This window comes from Miniopterus natalensis, chromosome 6 (genome assembly GCF_054644295.1).
Source record: "Miniopterus natalensis isolate mMinNat1 chromosome 6, mMinNat1.hap1, whole genome shotgun sequence".
NCBI lineage: Eukaryota > Metazoa > Chordata > Mammalia > Chiroptera > Miniopteridae > Miniopterus > Miniopterus natalensis.
In genome coordinates this window covers 20,211,132-20,231,438 of record NC_142086.1, presented here as the reverse complement: position 1 = coordinate 20,231,438, position 20,307 = coordinate 20,211,132, and the positions used below count along the sequence as shown (strand labels likewise).

Sequence of the window (20,307 nt, the reverse complement as noted above, 5' to 3'; positions counted from 1 at the left end):
AAAATTTTATCAAAATATTATATATCCAGGCTAGCACATAATAGGCAAATACATGTTATATGAAATTAATTGTATTTTCAAAAGTTTGTGACCTTTCATTTGAACTTCAGTCACAAAAGTGACCATTTTAAAACTTCAGAACATGAGAAATTACAGACTTAAATATATTTGAGATATTTGTTGTAATTAGCCAAGTTTCCTATTCAGATTTCAGAGGACACATTAACACTCTTCTTCAATAACAGACAAACCACTCAGGAAGCCAGATCTAGGCCAACAAAGGGACGCTGTTTGGGAAACGTGGCAGGAAAGCCAGAGCCCTTTATTTCAACTTTTTCTTAATGCTTGTCAATATAAATCTTCCCTTAGAAAAGGGCTATCAGTTACCTGTGCAACATTCTTGTACTCATCCATTCATTCATGCAAAACCCACATTTCTGGGTAAAATGTGTTAATTGCCAATCCTTTCAAACAGGCAAAAAGTTGGGACGTAGTGTAGCATTAGAGAGAAAAAGAAGTATTTTTTAAATTTATTTTCATATAAGAAATAACCCTAACACTAATTTTTTATAATGGCCATTGCTGGAAAGGAGCAGATTCAGTAATCCACTTCTAGCTTGTTACGTTCTACACTATTACTGAAATGCTTATACTTAATAAATTTACGTGTTCAAAAGAATGATATTGCAACACTGCTCAAATGTCAGTCACAATCAGAAACATGGAATGTGATCTGATTCCTTTCCTGTAATTTAACTCCATTTTATGAGGCCAGTTAAGTGTCTTCTACAGTGTAACTTTTCACAAACTTGATACTTGCTCCTCTAACTCTATTAGCCTTTCCTCACTGACCTGAAGTAAATGAAAAAAAATAATAATAATAATTTCACTCTTCAATCCATTTTATTATTTTTTTAATTATTATTATTTTTAATATATCTTTATTGATTTCAGAGAGAGGAAAGGAGAGGGAGAGAGAGAGAAACATCAATGATGGGAGAGCCATTGATCGAGCCCGCAACCCGGGCACATGTCCTGACCGGGAATCAAACCCCGATTGCCTGGATCCTAGGTCAACGCTCAACAGCTGAGCTGTGCCCGGCTGGGCTTCAATCCATTTTAAACAGAAAAAAAATTAATTCATAAAAACAAAATAAAAACTCTAATACAATTGCACCAATTTTATAGCCAGATCACTGCGATGGCTAATTTTATGCATCCACTTGACTGAGCTAAGAGATGCCCAAACAGCTGGTAAAACGCCATTTCTGGGTGTTACTGTGAAGTGCTTCTGGAAGAGATGCACATTTGATTTGCTGCACTGAGTAAAGAAGGTTGCCTTCACCTTTGTGAGCAGGCATTGTCCAGTCCCTTGAGAGCCTGGAGAGAGTAAAAAGACAGAGAAAGGGCGAATCTGCCTTCTGTTCAAGCTGGGCTGTCCATCTTCTCTGGCCTCTCACCTTGGCCTCATGATTCTCAGGCCTTCAGACACAGACTGAATTACACCATTGGCTTTCCTGGTTCTGCAACTTGTAAATGGCATTTATGGTACTCCTCAGACACCCTAACTGTATGTAGCAATTCCTATAATAATTCCCCTCCTCCCTCTCTCTCTCTCTCTCTCTCTCTTTGTTACTGCTTCTGTTTCTATAGGGAACTCTTACTTATAGCATGGCTTTGTCCCATCACTAGCATTTCATATTGTTGACAATCTGTTGTCACATGATTTGATTGACATGTTCAATCAGCTTTTGTCTACTAGAAATGTCTGATCTTATGACCTTTTTTCTGTAATATTTAAGTCCCTTTGATCATTAATTAATAGCTATTTTATCCCAAAGTGCATTTACTATGCTAAGAGTTGCCATATTTACATACTCTCAATTATCTTTACATTTAGGGATATTTGTGCAATCTTCTTTATAAAAATGAGCTAATTTTAAAAATAACATTCTTCTTCTTTATTTGTAAAGATGTTAGAGAAGAAGATCCAAGTATTGGGAAAGAAATAAGACAACATTTTTGGGGGTGTTTTTGCAAATATGATTTTTGTTTTGTAAAGTCTACTAAGGGTATATGGTTTTAAATACAATGCAGAATAATCCCTTAACCTCAAATCAGTTAAATTATGAATGCACCTTTGAAATTCTAATGAGTAGTATTCTAAAAGTTTGTGCCTAATTTATTTGATAACTTAGAAAATAAATAAACAAAATATATTTCTCACAAAAATCTCCAGTGCTGTGGTAACTTATTAGCAGTATTTCACACATTAATGCATACTACTAATAAGTTAGCTGTCTTGTGTTTTTAAAACACAATATGCGGGCAAGAAAATTTTACTCCTATCAGAAATTAAGTGACAATGGACAGGACAATAAAGGATTGGAAGAGGAGTCTGGCAGATGACATAGGCTCATGTGAATGAAAAACAAGAGTTGAATTGATAGGGATGACCATGTAAAAAGTTTTCAGAAAAGAAACTAGAGTCTAGGACCTCACAATTTGCTGAAGTAGAAACAAGCAAATGGTTATAGTGTAATAAGATTCATATACAAAATCTAAAATTCAGTAAATAGAAGTCAGACTGAGAATGCAGAGTAATGAGATTTGCATGTTGTTCAACTTTAGAGGGGCTCCTCAGTCTCAGGCCACTGGCAAGGACATGAGGTAGAATAATTCTGGTGAAAAAATTAATAGTTGCTAAATGAGATAAACATCCAACAGCCACCCCTCTAATTCCTTTTCTTTGTCACAGAGTCAGGATTTTGTTCTAATACCATTTGCTTCAGGGGAAGTTGAGTCCTTCCATAGTCTTGGAGGAGAATTTAACTATTCTAGGTTGGCCCATCAGGAAATTTTATTTCTCTTTCCTATCCTCAGTTTACAAAGAGCATGAACTAAGATTCATAAATGAGTCACATACTTCTAAAATGTATACAAATATGTAAAAAAATTATATATAAATAGTTCCATTAAATATGAATGTAAATGAGCATGAAATTAAGCTATCATGTGGAAGTATTTTAAAATAATGATGTGTTATTTTAATTGCATGTTATTAAGCCTGATTCTGGCATTCAGAAATAATAATAATTTTGTTTGTTTTTTAAAGAGCTTTTGAGCAAATGATAAAACTTTAAAAATATCATCAATTGTTATTACAATCCTTGTGTGTTTCACTTATATTTATATACACCTTTGAAAAGTTTTATATATGAAGATTATAACACATAATTAAATAACCCATTTAATTAAAACGTGGAAGTAAAATATATATGTACACACAAAAACTTGCATTGAACTCCAATGTCAATCTCTTAGGGAAAGAACAGAAGAGACAAATACTGAAGTTATCAGTGACAAGTAAGGTACAAACAAACCTTCTAGGTTGTTTTCTTTCCGCTTCATTTATATAAAACAATAGCAATAGAAAATGTCAAGAAATAGATTTAATGATCCTTTGTTTTCATACCTAATGCCACCATACTAGTTAAACAGAAAGGGAGTTACATGCCATATTTCTTTGCATAATCACTGCCCTTTTCTTTCTTGCTTTGTAAGACACTCAATTCAAATTAACCTATACAAAGTCTACATACAGCAATTATGCAAGGGTAACCAATATGTGAGTAAATGTGGTAGATCAACTGAAAATATCATATCAGCAAAGCACAAATGGTGTGCTGAATTTCAAAAACTCTTAAATAGAAATGAAAAGAGAAAGATGCAAGACCATCAGGCATAGGTAATCAGTTTGCATGCATATTTGTAGGACAGATGGCAAACTTACCACAAAGAGTAATTTTTAGTAATCAATATGCAATTTGAGAAGAAACATAAGAGAGTAAATGTTTCTCATCCTTCTTGGGCTTTGAAAACATGATTCTCTTGCATAAATTAATTTATCGTGTTAAATAATTAATTCGAGGAGATGACAAACATAATTTAAATTAGCTCCTAAATATTGCCTACACTCTTAAAAATAGAAACACATTTTTAATGCAGAAATACATTAAAACAACAAGCAATAACTGATGATCACTATTTAAAAATTTATCTCTATTGTTGAAAGTACTGCAGATGTCCCCCATCCCCCCCCAATTGATCCCCTACACCCTGCATCCGCCCCACCCCCAGGCCTTTCCCATACTATAGTCTGTGTCCAAGATCACTTTTAACGCCCTGTGTTCCATTTTTAACATCAGAAACAAATGCAAAAACCATGTAATAATAGAGGATGGACTAAAAGCAGACAGCCTCCATCAGATAAAACCCACCCAAATTCCCCAATATTCCCCATCTCTGCCTATCTTGCATCCTAAAATTCTTTGATCGTGCATTTACCTTTTCTCAAAGTCATATATAGCATTTCTTCTTCACCTTGAGTCTGGAATTCGTTTAATCACAAAGTCCAAAACTATTGATAGATATCCATGCTATATTTGCGGTGAAGAGTATATTAATTCTGATTCTTCTGCTATTTAAATAACAAAATAAATACATCTATCATCAACAGTATGGCGGATGGGATTCTGTAAATTCAAAGCTGGTAGGAGGTCTATGTTTCACAGAATTACCCTAAAATATTTACCTTGTCTTTAAAAAGTGAAACCCAAATACCACACTCATTATAAGACAACACAGGTACAATGAGCATCAGCTCCTACAAATTGAAAGAAATCAAAAACAAAGAAATTTCATTAGCTCCATACAAGTCATCCTTTCTTTTCAACTACAGTTTAATTTCCTCTTTTCTTTCCTTCTCTTTTGTTTCAAGTAAGCACTTAGTAATGTGTTTAAAATAAATGTTTGATGGCTCTCTTTACCTAAGTGCAAAGATTTTCTATTTCAGCTTTTTAATACATTGCCTCAGCTTTCATCTATTCTTGACAATTTCCAACTGAAAAACCTAGAAGAAAAAATGAGTTCTGTTTTTGTCATAAAGCACATTATATGTTTCTCTGAGAGAAGTAGTTTGGGCTATAAATTCTTTTCCTTCCACAGGACATACGCACAGAGACCTTATAAATTTCATCATCATCTTACCACATACTCCCCGTGGAAATTAAAGTATGTCACCTATGTCCTACCTTTCACTTTTTCACGCATTCACAATGTAGAACTAATTTTAAAATATATCTCAGAAGTTAATGATTGGGAGAAGTAACTCCGAAAATAATATCTATCTTAAAGACAGGTAAGTAGATTCATCCATAAGGTCAGAAGAGTGTGCATTAGAGGTTATTTTTATTTTAGTGCAGCAAAAGTTTGAGAGAAAACTGAATACAGTGTTCACATGTTAAATAACAAATAGTCCTTACACTGCCTTGCTGTCGAAAGATCTCAGGAGGAAACCTTGGCATGTGGCTACAGTCACAACTGGGCCCTCTTCCCACTGTGAAACCTTTTTACCTACAGAGCTTTGGCAGGATTCGTTATGAGGATCTGATTTAGTTTAGAGGTTCCCAAACACAGGCACATCCCCTGTGAGCTTGTTAGAAATGCTCATTCCTAAGCCCCGCCCTGACCGATTGAATCCCAATGCCTGCGGATGCAGACTGTCAGCAGGACTCTCCAGGTGATTCTGAAGCATCTCAAAGTTTGAGAAACACTGGTTTCGTAGATGCCAAGCTTAATTATAAAAAAGGCAAATCATTACCATTATCATTCCATGAGTTCTTGTAGTAGTAGTCATATTTCTACAATAGGTTCTAAGGTTTTTTTTTGCAATTATCTATTGCACATGCAAAATAAGCTGGAAATACTAGGTGGCATCTGTCAAGATATGATAGAGGAAATTCAGACACAAGACTAGGAGAAAAATGGGTCTTCATTGCACCCAGCTTAAGCACCATCATTTGATATTCAAGACTCAAAGTGGCATTCTCCAAAACTTGGCATTCTAGAACACAAACATAGCAGTCCATACCATTAAGTGATGCATAGCTTTAGCCCCTTGGTTTAGTCACATCACAGGGCCAGTATTATATAATGAATGGATGGTCTACATGAGCGAGGCCAGTCTTGACAATGTGAAAAGTACCCATAGCACAGGCCAATCTAAAATAATGGGCAATGAAATTGCTGATTGTATTTATTTGGAATTTTTCATTCTTTGTTTTTTAACTCTTCTCATTCTCTCTCTCAAAATGAGCCAGTAAGATTTAAAAGTTAGGGAGCTGGGTCAAACATAATCATAATATTGAGAAAAGTGCATAATATTGAGAAAAGTGCATAATCATAATATTGAGAAAAGTGCAAAACGGCCTGCTCTTGTTAAAGTCACTATCTGTTTTAGGTAAGCAGGATACCTAAAATATACCAGTGAAAGACCCATAAAAAGTTATTATCAAATCAATTATTTGCTGGATCAAACCCTCAGTTAAAATAGACTTTTAACACTTGCCATAAATAACACTTGCCTGGCTTGACTTTTTTTTTTTAATGAATGCAACTTATTTTTAAGTAGTAAGTTTGCCGAAAAACTAAGAGGGAAGTACAGAGAATTCCCATATATCCTTCAGCCCCATTCATATCTTGCATTAGTATCGTACATTTATTACAAAACCCAATACTGATACATTGTTATTAACTAAAGTCCATACTTTATAGGAGTTCATTCTCTGTGTTGTACATTCCAAGAATTTTCTTAGCAAATGTGTAATAACATGTATTCACCATTATAGTATCTACAGAATAGTTTCACTGCCCCCTAAAAATTCCCTGGTCTGGCTTAATTTTAAATTACATGATACTGGTAAGGACAGTTTAAAATCCATTTGGGATTTGGCTAGAATATCTTTAAGACTTGTTTTTTTATTAAACTATAAAGAATGCTGCTAGCGAAGCTTATAGTTACATGAAAATATGTGACAGAAAGGTATAGTTGAGGATCCAGCACCTTGCTTCTTGTGTCAGCTCAGGCTGCTTTAACAAATTCCCATAGACTGAGTAAATTAAACAACAAATATTTATTTCTCACACTTCTGGAGGCTGGAAAGTTGAAGATAAAATCTTATCAATACCATGATCTTGGACTTTTCAGCCTCCAGAACTGTGAGAAATTGGAGTATCATGTGAATGAACAATAATGAAATAAAAGGCAGGATTTGCAAACTGGTTTGGCAAGTAAATTTAGTTAGTTTCCATGTTGATTTTTGCCTGAATAGTCTATGCAGTATGCAATAGCTAGGAAAGAAAAAGTATATGAATATAAATTTTAGCTTATGATTTTAAAATTTAAAACTCAAAGCTTTCTTTGCTGCATCAGATGAACTTTTTCTAAGCTCTTCAATTACCAACAAAAATCAAATGCTTTTCTATATGTTAGCGCATAATCAACTTCTGCTGAATCTCAAATTTGAAATGCACATCACAGATTTTTATATTCAGAACTTTTATTTGAATAAAGCACAATTGAAAAGTAAAGCTGAGATATTCAAAGTAATGACTACCTACTTTTCACTCTCTTCATTAAGTTAGCACAGCCAGGATATTGTGACTGCCTGTGATTTAGGACATTTTCCGGATGCACTATTTAGCAACAGTATTGTTAATGTGAGTTTTCAAAACCCTAAGCCTCTCCCCAATTTAGGTATTTCATATATATATGCATATATATATATATGCATACACACAGATTAATATTTGTGATGTGGTACTATTTAATTAGAAAAAATAATTATGCTCTTGTGACACTCCCCCCCCCCCCACATTTTCCACCTGTCCTAATCTGCATGCAAATGTTCTCCACTGCTATACGCAGTGCCCTGACTTTTTTGCTCACTTTGCTCATATTATTAGGGGTAAAGCAGGGCCCTGGAGAGCAGTAACAATTTAAGATCACTTATAAAATGCATGGGGCCAGTTCAGCAACCCCTTTTCTAATCTACAACTCATTGTTAATATGTGATTTTTTTCTATTTCTAACATCTCTGCAGTATCATGCCAAAATCATTCCTTATTTGCATGGGTCTAAGTTCTTTTGCCTCTAACAGTATTTAAACTTTTTAATGCAAGATATTATATGTTAATAAATATAATTATGTTCAAATCTTTTGGTAAATAAATAATAATTTAACTGAACGGCTAGTATCAAAAACATAAGAATGTCCTCCACCATTGCACCCGCCAGGTTGTTGGTCCTGCTGTAGCCACCGTGGGCATGAGCTCCAAGCAGTTCAACAGGGGGCCCTCATCAGGCCAAGGTCAAGAACTGGCTCCTGCCCAAATATGACCCTCAGTAGGAGGTGGAACTCCGCAGCTGGGTGGAGGGACTCACGGGCCTGTCTATAGGTCCCCACTTACAGAAGGGTCTAAAGGTCGGAATTACCCTGTGCACCCTCATGAATAAGCTGCAGCCGGGCTCGGTCCCCAAGATCAGCCACGCCATGCAAAACTGGCACCAGCTAGAAAGCTGCTTCTACTTCATCAAGGCCATGGCCAGCTACGGCATGCACTCCGTGGACCTATTCAAGAGTGGGCCCATGACACAGGTGCAGGTGTCTCTTCTGGCTCTGGCAGGGAGGGCCAAGACCAAGGGGCTGTAGAGTGACATGGACATTGGCACCAAGTACTTAGAGAAGCAGGAGCAGAACTTCGATGATGGCACCACGAAGGTGGGCCAGTGCGTCACCACGCTCCAGATGAGCAGCACAAGTGTGCCTGTCAGCCAGGTATGATGGCATATAGCAAGGGAAGACATCTGCATGACCCCAAGGGCCATATCCTGCCACCCATGGATCACTCAACCATCAGCCTGAAAATGGGCACAAACAAATGTGCCAGCCAGGTGGGCATGGCGGTTCCTGGGACCTGCAACACTTCTACAACACCAAGCTGAGGACCAACAAGTTTGACAACTCTTCCATGTCTCCGCAGATGGGCTACACACAGGGGCTACACCAGAGTGCCCAGGTCTTTGGCCTGGGAGTGCCAGATATAGGACCCCAAATGCTGCCCAGAAGGTCCAGTGGCCAACAGAGCTCCAGGGTCAGTTGGCAATTGCCCAAGCCCAGTGAAGGCCCCAGAGTGCCCCCACAGTCCCCTGCTACTAAGAGGAGGCAGTCTACTGACCCCCCCCGCCTTGCAGGGTGTCTCTGCATATCATCACCCCATCTGGGATTTTGGATAGCTCTGTGTTTTCATCTTGTTTTTCTGTGTGTTTATATGCTTCCAGCTGAGGGTCTGTGAGGCCAGACCCTCAGATGGTGAAAGGTGGGGGTCTCTGCCTGGGCACATCCAGGTAGCACATTTTCCAGTAGGTTTTGGGGCAAGCTCTGGGGGGAAGAAGAAACCTGTGCAGGGAGGGAAAGTGGCCCCAAATGGCTTCTGGTAGTTTTGTCCCTCTTCCTTTTTCTCTGCTGATCAGTTTGTGGTTTCTGGACACATAGAAGTTTCAGGCAATTTTAACAAAACAAAAGTAATTTATTTTTGTTTTTGGTGTAATAGAGTGGGTATGGTGGAGGAGGGTGCTGGGAAGGAAGTCCCCTGGGAGAGGGCCAGGCCACAGTCCCCAGATATTTTAGGCAGGGGATTTCCCTAGGATCCTCCCAGGGAACCAGTAAGGAAACTGAGGCACAGACAGGACAACAGGACAATAGAGTTCTGAGTAGTTGAGACAAAACCAGAACCCCCTCACCCGGCCTGGCTGGTGTTGCTTAGCGGTTGAACATTGATCTATGATCCAGGAGATCACGGTTTGATTCCTGGCCAGGGCACATGCCCGGGTTGTGGGCTCGATCCCCAGCAGGGGGCTTGCAGGAGGCAGCGGATCAATGACTCTCTCATCATTGATGTTTCTGTCTCTCTCTCTCCCTTCCTCTCTCTGAAATCAATAAAGACATATTTTAAAAAATAACAAAAAACACCAGACCCCCCCCACCCCTATTCCATACTTGTCCCCTTTCCCCCATCAAGAACTGAGCTGGGACCCCCACCAGGGGGCCCTCCCTGGCACCAACCCCACCCAGGAGCCTGGGAGCAAGAGACAATGTGAAATACCTACTGAGCACCAAAGGCAACGGGAATCTCTTTTTCAAGGAGGGGAAAAAAAGCATAGAATTATCAGATAATGAAAATATCTCTAAATCTTATATTTATCCTTTGCTACAAGTAGAAAAAAAACCACACCTTATGATATAGAAAATTCTGTAAATCACTTTTTTTTTCTTACATATCTACTTTTTAAAATGAATTTTATGCATCTGGGTTTTATTCATATTATACAAGAACAAAATGTTTTATTGGAGCCTACGGTTCATCTGGCTATTTTATAAGGAAATATGTACAAAAAAAGCTAAATTTTTAGTAAATAAATGTTTTGTTATAGAACAAGATTCATGATGATTTTCTGTTCTCTGCAGAGTTCTATTTTCATCCTTTAGCTTCTAAATGGCATTGGCATCACTATGATGTTGTTTAATCTAGCATGAAATGCCACAATAAATAATATATTATACGCTGCTCCCCCCACAAATTTGCAATAATTAAATATTCTTGTTGCTTTATCCCTAAGAGAAAGTCTAATATATTTATGCATGATGCTGACACCACGGCTCTCTTTTACAAGCTTTGATCCGACTGCAGATGAGTCTTAAGTCCCTTATTTGTATACAAATCATAACCTTAAAATCAAGGCATTAGGCTAAAATTTTGTTTGAAGTCTGTATTCAGAAATGCAATTAATAGCGCCTGTGAACTCATGCTATAAAATGTGCAATGCTAGTGAAATTTAGTAAAGTGTGTTTAAATGTCTTAAAATATACTACCACTAACGTTGCATGAAATTCAGAGTAAAGGTGCCTGAAGAATCTAAAAGAGTTATTTTTATCAACTACTTTATCTTGTCAGTTCATTTGTAGAAAAACTAAAATTAGTGAAACAGTTTAATAGATTTTTTTCTTCATCAAATTTATTCTTTCCTAGGCCAGATTTTACAGAGCCTGGCCATTTGCCCACTTCTATGGCTACCTGAATGAGAAGTCCTATGTGGGAGAACCGGGCAAATGCATGTAAACAAGCAAACGAGGCACAATCCAAACTTTGCTGACTTTTATGTACAGTAAATTTGAGAACCATGGCCTTAGTTATACATGTAAATGTTTTCAAATATTTAACAGCAAAGAATCCTGTTTCTACAATCCTGAAGATGCAAAATATATGCAAGCTGACAGCAGGTTCTTTGAAAGCCTATGATACTATTTTCATTTACAGGTGTGATTATATATATTTAAACACAAGGTTTTATAGTGGAGGCACTGCTATTTATAGCGAACCTTCAGAGGTTCAGAGTGAGGTTCTTTAAAATTAATTTCATACCCAAACTGCCTCTTCAGATGGTGGAGGTATTTGCACATTAAGAGGTTCTTTCGGTTTTGCACAATTTATTGTTTTAAACCAAGAACATAGAAATAACTTATCATAATTCTTCAGGCTAATAAGAATTTGGCTGAAAAGCCAAAACAACTAGGTAGAGTTCTCAGGAAAAGGCATACCTCTAATATATAAACCAACTATCTGTACTTGAAGAAAAAAAGAACATTTCCACTCTACTGTTTCCCCCAACAACGCATAGATGGAAAGAAATGTTTCAGAAATTTATGAGAAATCACAGTGTAAAGCTCACATAGAAAATGAGAAAGGTTTGAGGGGCTGCAAAAATCTGTAGGGGGCCTGGAGAAGTGCTTATCAGAATTATCAGCTTAAAAAATACCATGATAAGAATGCAATGAAAGCTACCCCTGGATTGCTTAGCAGGGAAAGAGCTGCGACGGATCGATTTAAGAGTTCTCCTGTAGATGCTGACGGGTTATCAACATGTACAGTTTGCAGGGAGAGAGGAAGAGAAAGAGAGATCCTAAAATGTTTCCGAAGTTTGGGGAACACAACCCCCAAACTCTAATTTCACTCATAAAAAACATTTTAATGCATGGCCACAATTCATGTCCATAAAGGGTTATTCAAGTATTCTTTTTTCCTTCCTTATTGAGAATTTTCCTAGGCAGATTTTTGTAGCCCATCTGTGCTTATTTGTTAACTCTTGTTGGAGTCTTTGCTTTGGGTGAAGACCATTCACCTTGGTGCTAATTAGCTTGGAAGTTATTATAGTTAAAGTGATGCCTTAAAGGACATGGTGTGACCAGCTATGATCATGCACTAATATTACAATGAATTTATTTATCAAAATTGCTAGCCAGTTTCCTAGCCAGAATCTGAAGCTATAAAACAGGATTGTGTTTCCATACCAACATATATGAAATGGAAATATCTCTACCAATGTTTTCACTAATTTTGCCCATTTTATTTTCTTTCAAGTGTACATTTCTTTACCTTAATCACATGCACAAACTAAGCGAAATGTACCTGTTTCTGAATATGTGTCTATATAAAGCACACACTTAAAAAAATTAAATTACTGTTGCTAAAAAGAAATGACAAAGATTGTACTGGCTCAGAAAACTTTTAGTTTCTTCTTGAAACAACTCATTTTTTTAATCAGTGTTTTAGTAAAGTAAATCCACATTAATCTTGAAGCCCATAACTACTTTTTCTCAAATTATACATAATTATAGTGTGATGAATTTTACTCACTGTCTGTACTATGTGACCTTAAGCAAGTTTCCTATTTTCTACTAACCCCATTTTCTTAATTGCATATTATTTTTTTCTGTTTTATTTTCAAGAGCACAATAATATTGCAGTAAAAGATATGTCTTATCTCCACTAGAGCTTCACTTGTCCTTTTATAGGAGATGGTATGTGGTTGACTTAAATATGACTTTTTTATTAAATTGGTAATTTAAGAGCATGATAGAGAGAAAATTGAAATCGTAGTCTCAATACAGATTGGTCATGTACCATTAAGAGAATTAATCTTATGGCTTTGATTGGTGACCTTCTATCTCTAAAAACTCCGACTGTTCTAAAATTCCAGAGTTCAGCCACAATATATTTTCAATTTTCACTTTATTGGCAATAGAATTAAATTGTTTTAAAATTATAAAATGATAATAAAACACATTTAGAATGGGTAATTACCATTTATAAATACTTTATCCATGAATCATCTTATAAACTTTTTATAATAGCCTATTTTAGAAATAAGGAAATTAAGATCCAAGACATGTTAAATTGCCTAAAATCCTCCAGCTAGTACCTACAGAAACTACATTTGCAATAAAATTCTCTGATTCTAAATTTTCTATTCTTTATAAACCTCTTACAGAAAATCACAATATAACTTCTTTCTTGAGATGATGCTTTTAATTTAAGTCCTGTGGTCAACTGGAGTTGGTTTGAGAGAGCTCACTGTATGCATCACTTCTCAATTCTGTGTCCAGTGATGTTAATTTATTGGCTTGAAATCAGCCATGGTTGGAGTATTTAGCCATGAAAATTGGGAAGTGCTACAAATCAGGCCCTTTTCCCCCAAAAGAGACAGTTATTAGACATTTACAAACACAACACTTGGGCTGGACCTAAACTACATTTCCGATGCCACTCAGTATAAAAATCTATAATTTTTTTATCATAGATATTTTTTATCCCAATCTACAATAAGGTGATCAGTTTCTCAGGGGTAAAAATAATCCTCCTTATTTAAACAGGTATATATTTCATCAAAATATATCAATTAATATACTAAATTATATTGAACTTTTACTGATATTTATAGTAAATGTCACCAGTACTATGAAAGTTCTGAACCTTGAAATTTCTATGAACATTACCAGCAGGTAAAGCACACATGGTTTGCTAGGATTTTCAGCCATGTTCATGAATTCTGTTGTAGCTCAGTGCAAATTCATCTTTCCCTAGTCTTCTGTTAGTTTCCTAAGCCTTTATATACTCTAATAAGAGCCCAAGAGTAACCCCTTCTCTCAGTCATATTGCTTTTCACTATGTCAACCCCCATAAGATAGATGAGTTTACCACAGCATGTCTTTGTAGTACCATGTCAAACTATATATAACAGTTTCAGAGGTAAAATGTATTTCTGTACTTCAGGGTGCCCTTGTCAGAGTATTGTTTGAATAGTTATCTTTTGTATTGGAAAACAACACCTCTGCATCCTTTGCATGGGATTGTCATCCATCAGGCTATTGGCCTACCCAGTTTTGTCTGCCATCAAAATTAGACTATACGACCAGCCTTAGATAGGTCACTGGATCTGTTGTTTGAGGCTGCGCTGCCTCATTCTGCCCTAGCTAATTTATAGTCTTCAAACAGAGGCATTATATTTCTTCTGAACACTTGTTACATGCCTGTCACTATCACCAACAAAGAGCTTTAACTCATGATGTTCTTCAAAATCTCTAAAACATTTGTTTTTTACTTCACTCTGAATGGCCCTTTTAGTGTATAACTTGGCTATTGCTTAAAGTAACCTGTTCTCAAAGGAGTTAACTGTTTTTAATTGTTTTTGCAGAAACATATGCCATATAGTTTTACTAGTTTGTTTTATCCAGTTCTTTGTTTTAAACCGAAGGCTATTAAACATTCCATAATTAAAATAGAAAATATAAAATTATGGAGATCTAATAATAATGCATATATAAATTGCACAAAAATGGCAAGTATGTTTGAAAATGAGCTGTATGAGAAAAATCATCATATAACAATAAGCAAAAAAAAGATGGCTATAAACTGGAAATGAATATGAAATCAGATACAATGCTCAAGAGTGCATTTACCTAAAAGTTTCCCTAATGCTAGAAGATCATTAAATTAGTTCTCCATGACTCTAGAATAAACAGAACCATTCTTAAAAAGTCATGCAGTGAGAATTAGGATTCACAAATCATGGGAAATGATGGGCTTCAGGGGTGGTATGCCTATGAATGCACAGACTTATGTACTTAATTATTTTAACTGGCGTTTGAAATGAGCATCAAAATTGGAATAGCTGTGTTTGACTATTTTCAACTGATGGGTCAAGCTTGGTAATGTGTCCTTCTTGTTCTTCTCCCTTTACATGTCAGCCTCATGATGATTAAACCAGGGAAGGTGCAAACAAAGAGAACGGGTCATCAGGCTGGAAGGAGAAAAACTTAACTACAGAGAGTACTCGGAATGCCACGAGAGCAGAATTTGTATGCAAAACTGTTTAGGAAATGAATCAGGATCTCAATATCTACACATTTCTACTCTCAAATCTACCATCAATTCTTGATTTTTTTCTGAAATATAGTTGTCTCAGGTAGAAAATTTGGAACCAACTAACTTCTAATATATCTGCAACCTTCACATCTACTCACAAGGTTTGATCAATTTAATTTCATAAATATATCTATTCAACATTAGTGTCTTCACTGTGGGCTTTATCTTTAATTCAAGTTAAGGCTACAGTCTATAAACAGGCCTCCTTGTCTCTGTTTTCTTTCCTTTCTAATTTCCTCCGCCATGCTCAGCCTAGCCTTGTAAAATTCACATCTGATCATAACACTCTTGCATTTAACTTCCAGTGATTCATTATGACTTGCAATGTAAAATCACATTTCTCAGTATAGCACCGAAGGCTCTTTACAATGTGGTGCCTCTCTACATCTCTATAGTACCACTTGGCAAACTTCTCAACTCTGAAATTCATTAGGACTAAACTCAAATATCACTTTATTTGACCCTAGGACTTCATATGACAGACTATAATTGAATTTCAGGAAAATTCTCAATTTAAGGTTTCCATTTTCCTGAATAAAATCATTAAAAAACAGATAGATCCTTCTTCTGGAAGATCAGAAAAAGCATTTGGGATATTTACCTAAAATGATGTAAAATATTTGTAACTTAAAATGTCAAAAATATATCTGCAGAATTTACAAACATTAGGTCCCTATAATGTGGGCTTCTGGATTAAAGCCACAAATTATATTTTAGGTTATAAGAGAAAGCCGCAAGTAGGCTTTTAGCTAATATTTTGTTCGTGTTTATTTTTAAACTTTATGGAATTCATTGCATTTCTTCCTATTCCTTCAAATAAGGCTGTGTGTGGTAGCATCTAATTGCAATATGGTACTTCATCCAGGGGCTTTCAGATATGCGTGCTCTTTCAGATGTGGAAAAAAGCAAAAAAATAAAAATGCATGCTTTTAAGAGAGAAAAAGGCCCAGACCCCTGCTGAGAAAACAACTCCAACTTCATGCACTGCTCACAAGTGGATAACTCCATCACTTTGGCATCTGTTCTGTGTGTGCATCTCCAAGACTAGGAATTTAGGACAATCTAGCTCTAGTTGGGTGGTAAAACAACAAAGAAGATATATCTGTAGTTTGTGTGGTAGAAAGTAATTTTCAATCTCTTCTGCTTTCTCAAAATTCAACATATATCAAATTCAGAAGCTATAGAATAACTGGTCCATGCAAAAGATACACTGAATTTAAAAATATTAATTTTGTCATCCATTCCAGGCCTATTTTAAAGTTACCTTCAACTATTAGCTGTCTGGCTTTTTACATTAAAACCCCATGCATTTTTTTATTTGCCTAACTGAACACATAAGATTTGTACAGCTCTGTATGGGTTAGACACTCTGATTCTCCCTGCTACATTTAGTGCATTGGATCTTTCTATTTTCCTTACAAATGTGTTGTCATCCCACTCATCTGAAAGGAAATACTGAAGTGTATGATCTACCCTAGTCTTTACCTCAACATTTTCCATAAGAGCAATCTTTCTTCCACCTATACTTCAATATTTCTATTTTGCACTTCAATCCTATTATCTCAATTTTCTCATGAAATTATTACTCATTAACTGTTCAAATCCATATGTTCATGGAAGAGGTAGCAACTGCTGATCACTTTCTCTTTCTAGAAACTCTAAACATCATGGCTCAATAGCTTTCTTTCTGATCAAAAAGCCATTCAGGCATGATCTTGTACAGAGGAAAGGATAGTTTTCGGTAAATGATGCTTTAACTTCAGTTAGATTAAGAGGAGTTCACTAATAAAAAACGGGGACAAGGGGAAGATATATTCCAAAATGGCAGAGGAACTTGTAAGGTTCTGAGAAAAGGATCATGTTACCTATGAAAACCTTCAATAAAGCCATGGTCAGCAGAGTATGAGCAACTATGCAGAGAGTGAAAGAAAGTGGAGCTGGCATGATAGGAAGGGGCCAAATTGTACAGAGCTCAAGGGACATATCACTAATTTGGGTCTATATTCTAAATCAATAAGAAGTCACTGAGTAGGTTTAACAAATGGCATGGTATGGTCAGGTTTTATTTTTAATTAAAAAATATGTTTTATATGGAGAAGAATTTGGAAGATGGAAAGAGATGGCATAGAAATAACAAAACAAGACAAGTACAAAGGATTTGAGATTAGGATTCTAGAGAGAGAAGTGGAGAGATGTGAATGGCATTCAGGCGGTAAAATCGTCAGGCTTTGTGATGGAACATGAAGAAAAATGCTGTGTTTATGTATGATGTCTCCATATACAGAGGGTAGTCTCATTTACTAAGACAGAGAGCACTGAAGGAAGACGAGATCTGCAGGAGAATAGCATGAATTTATTCTTGGACACGTGGCAGACTCAGGCAGTTAAATATATAGTTCTGACATTTATAGGGAAAAAATGCAACCGTGCATGGCCAGGGTTGTTTTTAGAGCTAAATATTAAATTGATTGGACTTCATCAGAGGCAAGATTTAAAAACAATACACAATGTACTGATTGTTATTGTTTAGTTTTTAAAAGCTCAGAATTCCTTGTGTGAAAACATTTCAACAATTTTATAAAATTTTCAAAAATGAATGTTTATGATATAAATGAAAAATGGATAGTATCTATCAGTAAAAATTTTAGATATTCAGGAATATTCTTCGTAGAGAAATTCCTGGCACTACCTCTTTTCCAAAGCAAAGGCAGTGACGAACTCCTTAGTGAAATAACTTCAGAGAGGCATTGAGAAGACACAGTCAATATGTGCTGCATACGCATGACTGATACGCTAACAGAGCTCAATAAAAATTTAGTGAAATAGCTGCAAAACTGTCTCATATACTTCCTGGAAATCAGGTTCTTGAAAGAATTTTTTGCAAATGTTTTGTTTTTATAGTCAATTCATGTTTAAATTATTTGTAAATGTCGGAAATGTCTCCCTCTACTATACAATGGTTTATATATTGTGCAATGTCCCACATATAGATAAATTTATAGATCAGGGGTGTTCAATCTCATTCTATTTAAAAATGTAGTAGCTTTTAGTAAATGCTAGCTCAGAAAAGGGTTTTCCATTTTATGAAGGAATTTTAGTTTCATAATCACTTCTTTTGTGTCAGCCCACCATGGGGAAAACAGAAATAAATAAATAAATACATAGATTCTTGAATGTGTTAAGGAATTTGAATCAGAGAAGCAGTGATATCATGGAGATATTGAAGACCTGAAGTTTGGCTAACTGGAGTTCAAGTTGGCTTTCCCCCAGCAGAAGGAACCAGGGATGGTTAGTTCAAATCTGGTTCCCAATCTCGCCCCCTGCAGGACCAGGATAACAGTAGCTAGGCCATAGGCACAGAGTAAGAGAATGATATAAACCCCTTAGCACAGTGTTGGCTAATGGCTCAATTACATTATTTGTGTTTATCAATCAGTAATACTAGGTCAGGCCACTCAACCTTCAGTGCTATAATCAAAGAGATTTTGTATAAAAACTAACTTGATATGACTTTCAGAGCGCTCGAATGCAACACTTAACCCAAATAGCTAACTTGTTTCTCAGGTTCTTTAGAATTACGCATTTAACTACCGAAGCGATCTGAATATGCTTTTTAATGATTTATCCAACAGTTTTCTATTTCCTAATATCACTACTACCTTTAGATAATTTGTCCTTTCAGAAGCAGTAGCCAAACATCCAATGTGTCTATCATATATAATACAACTTTAAAATAAGAAGCCTATCTAAACTGGTAAACAGTTTTTTATCATTCGAAAATTTGTCACAAACCATTTTCTCCCACTTTTATTTGGGCAGTAACAAAATATAAAAGAGCTGACAATGAGTAAAGGTTGTATTTAAAGATAAAGCAAGAAGTTTGTTGCCCGATAGCAAATTTGGGCACTTAGGAAATTTATATCCCTATAATCTCAGGATAATATGAAAAAAAGCCATCAAATTCCACTCAATGCATATGTCCCTAAATTAACTGGCATTTTTATGTTTTAGTACTAACTTAAGCAATGGAATTTCAAAATAGAATTAAAAATAAGATTGCATTTATTTAGATTTGCCTCAAAGTTTGGTTTGAATTTTTTTTTTTTTTTAATCTTCAGCTGAGAATATGTTTGTGTGTGTGTGTGTTTTAAATGGACTTTAGAGAGAGAGGAAGGGAGAGAAACATTGTTCAGTTGCCTCTCATACTAGCCCTGACTGGGGATCACCCCCAAACCTAGGTATGTGCCCTGAGCAGGAATCTGCCCATACCAGGAACTGAACCCACAACCTTTTGGTGTACTGGATGCCGCTTCAACCAACTGAGCCAACTGGCCAGGGCATGACTTCTTTTTTCAAAATTTATAGAAATTTACAGTTTATAGAGGGCATGGAGCAATCAAATAATTATTCCAAAAAATGTTAATTTTCATAATCATTGGCCATGTTTTCCAGCATACACTATGAATGTGTATTAACTTCTTTACTATTCTCTTTTATTCTTTTCCAGAGTCTGAGTTTATTAAAAATATCCAATCATCTTTTCATGATTGATTGTTTCTTATGAGGAAGGTAAAATGTACACAAACATACACAACATCCAAATCTGTAAGTAATCACTAAAATTGTCATTGGGTCCCAGGGGCCAAAAGATGAAATGCAAAGGTAAAGACAGACATCAGACAATGAGAAAGAAAGCTCGAATGAAGAAAGAGAGAAAAAATGTGGGATGGCCTCATGATGACTTAAAATTTCCAAGATAAATTAGCGAATCTTTTGAATTTCTAAAATTCCAAGGCAAATTCAAGCTTATAAGCTATATAGAAGAATTGAAAGCTAGCAAGGTAAATAAAGGTGCAGTCCATATTTTAAAATTTGATTACTTATATCTACATTTTAAATATGCATGTCATCTATCCACATATAGAATTTATATTATACATAGGGCATTAATTTGATTGTCTTTTCCAGGTAAAATTCCATGTGGTTTTTGTATTTTGTTTTTTACATCTCAACTGGTGCAGACCAGTGTTTGAACATGTGATTGGTTTGCACATAACATATAATTCAGTTACAAGACTTGGCAAAAGTTCAATCTTTATTGTTTTTAATTCAAAGAGTTTTTAACATGTCATATCAACATAGGCT

The 20,307-nt window shown here is 35.8% G+C and overlaps 1 protein-coding gene and 1 pseudogene across 2 annotated transcripts in view; one reads left to right on the top strand and one right to left on the bottom strand.

The window, feature by feature from the left end:
* Positions 1-20,307, bottom strand: part of CADM2 (cell adhesion molecule 2) — a 995,556-nt gene that overhangs the window by 578,958 nt on the left and 396,291 nt on the right. The gene's annotated exons all lie outside the window — the stretch shown is intronic.
* Positions 8,168-9,136, top strand: LOC107528587 (calponin-2 pseudogene; annotated as a pseudogene).